Source organism: Pan paniscus, chromosome 16, assembly GCF_029289425.2.
Source record: "Pan paniscus chromosome 16, NHGRI_mPanPan1-v2.0_pri, whole genome shotgun sequence".
Lineage (NCBI taxonomy): Eukaryota > Metazoa > Chordata > Mammalia > Primates > Hominidae > Pan > Pan paniscus.
Window position 1 is genome coordinate 67,353,485 of NC_073265.2, and position 8,867 is coordinate 67,362,351.

Consider the following 8,867-nt stretch of genomic DNA (forward strand, 5'->3'; position numbering starts at 1 on the left):
GGAGGTGCCATACACTTTTAAATGACCAGATCGCACTATAACTCACTATCACAAAGACAGCACCAAGCCATGGGGGACCTGGCCCCAAACACCTTCCACCAGGCCCCACCTCTAGCATTGGGGATTACACTTCAACATGAGATTTGGGCGTGGACAAATATCCAAAGTATATCAAAGTCTTTTGTCATTCTATTAGCTTCAGCTTACTCAAACATCTTTAAAGATGTTATAAGGTGTCACATTAATCAGAGAGTCTTCTGAATTCTCCGTGGGAGTGTTAATAACTCCATTTTACAGGTGAGAGAATGGAAGGTCAAATTCACACATCTGGAGAGTGTCAATGTGAGAACTGGGACCCAGGTTTGCCTGGAGGATGTTCCACTATTGCCCTGGCACCTATACTGAGAATAAATGTTGTCCCTTTGAAAGGGGCAGCTAGTTCCTCTGTTCACCCGAGAGACTATGAGAATAGGCTTTCAAGTATTTACTCCATTAACCTTGCAGCCCAAGGCTCAGCTACTCCAGGAAGAGAGAGGGACTGGGAGTCAGTATCTGCTTTGAGGGAAGTTTTATCACTTTTTATAGCAACCTCTGAACTTGACCCATGGACTTAGGCAGATAGAGCAAAGCCAGTCCCTGCAGTATAAACAGATGGGAGATAAGTCAGGTCAATTTGATTTGATCAACACCCCTGATTGCATTTATTTCCTTATTTCTAGGCTGGCTCCAGAGATGCTATCCCCAAATGGGCCTCTGGAGGACAAATCTTTTGGTGAACATTCATTAAGCAAAATAATGCACTTATGAGTAAAGCACATGGTGACTTGGATGGCGTGCCATTACCTCCCCAGGACACAGTCCAAACTGCTTGCCATGATAGGTGCATGTGGTCTGGATCCTGCCTTTCTCCACTGCTTCCCACCTGGCCCTTTGTTCCTGGTATCCTTTCTGCCTGGCACTCCTTTTCCTTCCCTTCTTTCTGTTTGGAAAATTGGCCTCCCTTAAGTCTTGCCTGCTTGTCACAATCTCTGCTTTAACCCCCATGACACTCTCATCTCCCCTAGTTCTTGAGGTACCCCAGGCTTAGAGGACCCACAGACCCTGGAATCCGTATTACAGCATTTGTTTCAGTGGATTGGGATCAACTGTTTGAATATTTACCCTCTAGATCAGTGTTCGTATGGGAGGGATACTGCTCCCTAAGGAATGTTTTGAGCTGTATGGGTGTTTTGTGGATGCAATGACAAGAGGGTACTATTTCCACTTAGTGCCTGGGTTTTGGGGATGCTGATGTTCTGTAATGCCGGGACAATCCTGCCCAGTGGAGAATGTCTCATGTCCTGCAGGACCTTGAGGAGATCAACCAGATACTCCTGTAGGAAACAAACCTGTTTATAATGACCTGAGCTTGGAACCCAACTCTGTTTTATAAATAAACTCCTTTTTGTGTGATCTTAACATATGTTCAATTATCCAGGAATGCAAATCAAGGGAAGACTGAAATTTACTTTGTTCAAAACTTTAACAAGACTCGATCACCATTTTGGAGGTAACATCGGAGATGGCAACATGACTTGTGATTGAGAAAGAAGAAATTAACCCAGATGCCTGTGGCAACTAAGAATTTTGCTTGACGTGGCCTGGTGCAGCGGCTCATGCCTGTAATCCCAACACTTTAGGAGGCTGAGGCGGGAGGATTGCTTGAGCCCAGGAGTTCCAGACTAGCCTGAGCAACATAGCAAGACCCTATCTCTACAAAAAATTAAAAAGTTAGCTGGGAGTGGTGGCTCATGACTGCATTCCCAGCTACTTAGGAGGCTGAAGTAGGAGGATTGCTTGACCCTGTCTCAAAAAAACAAAACAAAACAAAAAAATTTTGCTTGACCCTATACAACACACCTGTATTCATCTGCATTTGTGAACGTCACCATCACTGTGATTCATGGTCTATTAAGATCTACTTTTTTAGCTCTTATTTTTAAATGTCAAAGATAAAAACTGTGGCCTGAATATTATCATACCTCTCTCAAATCCAAACTTACTTGTTATAAGTAGGTGCAAGCATGTGACTGCTTCATAATGTCTTTTAGAGTTTAGGCCTGAGCATTTATGTATTGAAACCCATTATTTTATTACAGTATTCCTTTTATTTCTCTTTCATATTACAGTAGCAGCATTGTATTGATTTTGTTTTTTCATTATGTGTATAAGTGGTTTAGATTATCCATGAATTTCGTTTCAGTAAATTCATGGTAAAGAGGATATTCAAAATATTTGTTATAAAAAGGGAGCATCTGGCAGCATTGAGAACCACTCTAAGGTTCAGGAGGCAGGGACTTTGCCTCCCCTGGGTCACTCCATTCTTCTTTGTGCCTAGCATAGGGCCTGGAATATCACAGATGCACAAAGAATCTTTTCTGAATGAGTGATGAAGGAATTGAGGCTGAACTCTGGTTTGGTAACCACCTAGGTAGGTGATGAGGCCCTCTGCTGAAACGGGAACACAGGAGAGAGGGCAGGTTTTGGGGAGAGTAATGAGTTCAGTTTTCATTGTGAAAGTTTGGAGAGCCCTGGAATTTCTAGGTGGAGGGGCCTGAGGCCCAGGGCTGTGTGGGCCTTGATTTCTCTCTCAAGGCCACAGAAGAGTGGAAAGTGCAAAGTCGTAGTAACAGTTCATCTCTTTAGTCAGTAATCATTGCTGAGTCTCTCCATGCAGGATGAATAGACCAGTGAGAGCTGCCCATGAGGTGTCTCCCTCCTCCTGTGGTGATCTGTGTACCTGCCCAGGCCTTCAGAGGCTAGGAGCTCCTCCAAGGTAGGGGATAGAAATCCTTCATCTCTAGCCCCTCTGACTTCCTGCCCCATCCTGACATAGTAGGTGGCTCGGCAATGATAGCTGGAGGGACCACGCAGTAAAACCCATCTGTGGAAACACATGTATTCAGAGCAACTTTTTTTGGCCTGAAGTCACTGCAGTGGAACATTTGGGAGCAAGTTTCCCCAGGGCCCAGCTCCTTCCCGCTAGGCTCTGCCATGCCTCCTGTTTATTAACAGGGAGGCGTGACAAAGGGAAAAATCTCCTGATTGAAGACTCATCTCAGACATCTTTTCACTCCTCTAGGGAAGGGTGCAATTCTGGGCTTTAATGACATATGACGGGGCAGGCAGTGGAGGTGTTGCGCATTTTAGGCAATACATGTGCTGCTAGAAAGTTGAGGTATAGGGACTTTTTAGGAACACAATTTTTATTGACAAGTAACCTTTCAAGAACAATAAAGAAAATCAGAAAGAAAACCTATGTTCATAGCAGCATCATTCATAATAGCAAAAACAACTCAAATGGCCATCAACTGACGAACGTATGAATAAAATGTGGTCTATTCATGTGACGGAATATAACTTGACCGTCATGAGGAATGAAGGACTGATGCATGCTATCATATGGATAAGTCTTGAAAACATCATGCTAAACAAAAGAAGCCAGACACAAGAGACCAGATATTTTATGACTCCGTTTATATGAAATGCCCAGAGTAGGTGAATACATTGGGATGTAAAAGAGATTGGTGGTTGCCAGGGACTGGGAGAGGGGAGATGGGGAGTGGCTGACGGAACAAGCCATATGGAAAAGCATTCCAGGCATTGGGAGCAGTAAGTGCAAAGGCCCTGCAGTGGGAGGAAGCATGGCCGATTAAAGAACAGCAAGGAGGTAGGTCGGCTTCAAGGGAGACAGTGGTGGGGGAGAAGCTCAGAGAGGGGCTAGCAGGACTAGACCCTTTAGGGCTTTATGGGGCACTGCCAGGGCATTGCCTTTTACTTGGAGAGAGACAGGATGTCGCTGGCAGCTTTGGGCAGAGAAGGATGTATCTGTCTTATGTTTGAACACAATCCCTCTGGCAGGAGATGGATTTTAAGGGGTAGAAGTAGGGAAGCCAGTTTGGGGGCCACTGTGTTGGTTCAGGCAAGAGGTAACTCTGACTTGGACCCTGGTGGCAGCAGCTGCCAAGGGGAAAAGTGTCCAAAACTGAACCTATTTTGAAAACAGCTCATCTTCAAGCTTTTGGCCTCAGCAACTAGAAGGCTAGAGTTGAATTTTATTGGGTGGGGGAATTCTGTGGGAGGGAGCAGGTTTCCTTCTACTCTTTGTTCACATATAAAAAGAAGTTATAAGAGAACATAGATAATAGTTTAAATTTTGATTTTTTTCTGAACATTCAACCATAAACATTTACCAAGATGCTAAAGTCTTCATAATAATCACTTTAAAAATGTTTTTTTTTGGCCAGGCGTGGTCGCTCATGCCTGTAATCCCAGCACTTGGGAGGCCGAGGCAGGCGGATCACAAGGTCAGGAGATCAAGACCATCCTGGCTAACATGGTGAAACCCCGTCTCTACTAAAAATACAAAAAATTAGCTGAGCGTGGTGGCGGGCGCCTGTAGTTCCAGCTACTTGGGAGGCTAAGGCAGGAGAATGGCATGAATGCAGGAGAATGGCGTGAACCCAGGAGGCGGAGCTTGCAGTAAGCCAAGACAGCGTCACTGCACTCCAGCCTGGGCGACAGGGCCAGACTCCATCTCAAAAAAAAAAAAATTATTTTTTAATTTTATTTTTAGAGATAGGGTCTTCCTCTGTCATCCAGGCTGGAGTGCAGTGGTGCAATCATGGCTCACTGTAGCCTCTAACTCCTGGGCTCAAGCGAGCCTTCCACCTCAGCCTCCCAAGTGGCTGGGACTACAGGTACATGCCACCATGCCTGGCTAAATTTTTATATTTTGTAGACACTATGTCTTGCTATGTTGCCCAGGCTGGTCTTCAACTCCTGGCCTCAAGTGATCACCTCGGCCTCCCAAAGTGCTGGGATTGCAGATGTGAACCACCATGCCAGGCCATTGATCACTTTTGAAGGCTGCATGATGGTCCATTTCATTCATTTCCCCTAAATTACATAACCATTTCTTCTGTTAATCATTTAGACTGTTTTTTTTTTCTTTTTAGTTTTCAAAATTAAGGATAATTGTATAATGAATATCTTTGTGTTGATGGCTTTTTCTTTCTGGATTTTTTTCCCCAAGAGTTTAATTCTCAGGAATGGATTTACTAGGTGAAAGAGTAAGAACAGTTAATGTCTCTCTTAAGACACATTGCTAAACTGTTTTCCAAAGAGATTGTGGAAATGTATAAGGCCAGCCAAGCAGTGCGCCATAAATTGGATGGTATAAGGCATTGCATTTTATTAATATTTTTAAATAAAAATAAATTTTTTTTAGAAATTTGTATGCATTTGACTATTGTTAATATTGAACATTTATTTAAAAGTATATTTGGCTGTGAATTGATTATTCAGGTCCTTTTCCCGTTTTGTTTTGTTTTTTTTTCCCGAGACGGAGTCTACTCAGTCACCCAGGCTGGAGTGCAGTAGTGTGATCTCGCCTCACTGCAACTTCCACCTCCCAGGTTCAAGTGATTCTCCTGCCTCAGCCTCCCCAGCAGCTGGGACTACAGGTGTGCACCACCATGCCTCGCTAATTTTTGTATTTTTAGTAGAGAGGGGGTTTCACTATGTTAACCAGGCTGGTCTTGACCTCCTGACCTTGTGATCTGCCCGCCTCGGCCTCCAAAAGTGCTGGGATTACAGGAATGAGCCACCATGCCCGGCCTATGTTTTTTGTTTTGTTTTGTTTGAGACAGAGTCTTACTCTGTCGCCCAGGCTGGAGTGCAGTGGCACGATCTCGGCTCACTGCAACCTCGGCCTCCCAGGTTCAAGCAGTTCTCTGCCTCAGCCTCCTTTGTAGCTGGGATTACAGGTGCCCGCCACCACGCCCAGCTAATTTTTTGTATTTTTAGTAGAGGCGGGCTTTCACCATCTTGGCCAGGCTGGTCTTGAACTCCAGACCTCGTGATCCACCCACCTCTGCCTCCCAAAGTGCTGGGATTACAGGCATGAACCACCGTGCCCAGTCCCCTTTTCCCATTTATTTACTAAAGTCCTAATACCTTCTTTACCAATTTGTTGGATCTTTTCCTAACTTAGAGATAGGGATGAACCCTTTGCCAATCATATCTTTAATGAAAATAATATTTTAAATAAAGTAGGAAAACTGTTGAAATGAATTTGTTTCTTTTGTAACAAAAAATAAACATTTGGTATGTGAATAATGTATATTCTGTTTTGCTGATTTACTCACTTAAAAATTGCTATCTTGATTTTATTATTTATTTATTTATTTATTTGTCACAGAGTCTCGCTCTGTCACCCAGGTTGGAGTGCAGTGGCGCGATCTTGGATCACTGCAATCTCCGCCTCCCGGGTTCAAGTGATTCTCCTGCCTCAGCGTCCTGAGTAGCTTGGACTACAGATGCACACCACCACGCCTGGCTAATTTTTGTTACTTTTAGGAGAGATGGGGTTTCACCATATTGGCCAGGCTGGTCTCAAACTCCTGACCTCAGGCGATCCACCTGCCTCGGCCTCCCAAAGTGCTGTGATTACAGGAGTGAGCCACCGCACCTGGCCTCTTGATTTTAAAATCTTTTTTTTTCCTTAGAGTGAAGCACACCTGGATTGGATAGTGCTTGTTATTACAGATAAGGGTGCACTTTCTAGATTCTTCTCCTGAGTGGCAAAGTTTTCCCACCGTCTTGTCCAAACATACTTTGCTGATGGTATCTCTGGGCACTACATAGTGCAAGGGACAAGGAAAAAGGCCTTTTCCAGAGGAGAGTGACCTGCATCTTGGAGGAACTCTAGAACATGTTCGAGGAATGGTGACTGGGGCTTCTGGAGCCAAGGGCTGACTCAGGGAACAGATCTCAGCTCAAGGTGAGGTCATTTCTGTTTCCTGCATGTCCCTCCAGCTGCTGACATTTTACCTCTTCAAGGACTGACTCAAATGCCATCTCCATTGTGGAGTCTTCCTTGATCACCCCCCAACTTCCATCTGAGACTTCTGAGTTTCTCCCTCACTAGATCTGGAGGGTAGGAGTGGGTCTTGTTCATTTTTTGTTCTCACAGTGCACTTGCTAGAGACTGGCTTGGGAAGCCTTTGTAGGATTGGACTGGCCCTCAGCGAAAGTTCAGCAGTTAGGAGAACTGCCTTAGTACTTAGGAAGCTTCCTAGGGTGAATGCCAGCATCATCACTTACTAGCTGTACTTCAGTTTTCTCATAGGGTTGTTGTGAAGATTAAATGAAGATTGGACAAAGTCAGTCAATGTTTATTTCACAATCACTGAGCAGCAAGTATTCCTTGTGTACCAGTCTCTGTTCCAGAAACAACGTCATAAGAGATCATCAAGATTATCTCTGGACTTAAAGCATATCTTCTCTCTCTCTCTTTTATTTTATTTTATTTTTTTGAGACAGAGTCTTGCTCTGTCACCCAGACTGGAGTGCAGTGGCATGATCTCGGCTCACTGCAACCTCTGCCTCGTGGGTTCAAGCGATTCTGATGCCTCAGTCTCCTGAGTCACTGGGATTATAGGCATGTGCCAACACGCCCAACTAATTTTTGTATTTTTAGTAGAGACAGGGTTTTGCCATGTTGGCCAGGCTGGTCTCCAACTCCTGACTTCAAGTGATCCACCTGCGTCGGCCACCCAAAGTGTTGGGATTACAGGCGTGAGCCACCACGCCTGGCCCAAAGCTTATCTTCTCAATGGCACACAGCAGAAGAGAATGTGATGTTTCCCAGGAGAGGTGGGAGCCAAGTGCTAGAGGGCTCTGAGTAAGGAGAGGGGGACACATTCGTGGGTCTTGGGGGCTTTTACAACTTTTACTACTTCCCAACATGTAAGCTGAGTCTTGACAAGGAGCTAGAATTTCAGCCAGTAGAAGTGGGGCAAGAGGGCATTGAGGCTGAGGGAATGGCACGACCATAGGCACGGAGAGATAAAATATGGGAAGCATTTGGGGGCTGGCCAGCAGTCCTAGTTGGCAGGCGCTCCAGGTCTTTGGGGCTGGAAGGAGTGGTGGGAAATCAGGCTGAAAAAAGACAGTGGTGTGAGAGGAGAGTGCAAGGGAGAGCCAGGAGGTTTCAGAGCCGGGGCGAGCCCTGGTCAGAGCTGTGCCTGAAGGGGAGGGCAGGTTGGCAGGTGAAGAGGCTGTTGTAAGAGCCTGGGCCTGAGGTGGTCTGGCCCGAAGGAGGGCAGGAGTGACATTGGGGATGGAGGAACTGTGGGAGAACACTTCAGGATGGGACTGCCAGGGCCTGATGAGGGGAAGGGTCCCAATGGAAAGGGGTTGATAAAAGCCCTCCTTCCTGACAAGGCCACAGACTTAGCTGCAGTTTATTATTTAGGTCATAAAAGCCCTTGGGATCACTTCTCTACTGCACTCATCACCTCTCTGGGTGGGTAGGCAGCTCCTCTCTGGATAGAACCCTTCCCAGGGTAGGGTAGCAGAGACCTGGTTTAAACACCTGACCTCCCCTGGCACCCAGCTAGAGGCCTGGCCATCAGCAGGAACTCAGGAGTTTGTGATGGACAGGGAGAGGACAAGGGGAAAGGTGAGTATGGATGTTATTTCTTCAGAGAAGCATTCCCCGACCTCCAGGTTAGGTTTGAATCAGGTTGCCTGATTTTGCCTTGCCATAGCTCCTTGCTCTTTTGCTTCTTGGTGCAACAGTTTTAATGACGTGTGTGACACTTGATTTATGCCTGTCTTTCCTACTGGACACTAAGCCCCAGCACTTAAAACAGTGCCTGACATCTAGTTGACCCTCAGAAATATTTGTTGAGCTAAATAGACAGATTAGTAGTTGCCTGGGATTGAGGACAGGAGCGGGATTGACTATAAACGGACACAAGGAACATTTTCATATGCTCAAAAACTGGATTGTGGTGATGGTTGTGCAACTGTTTACATTT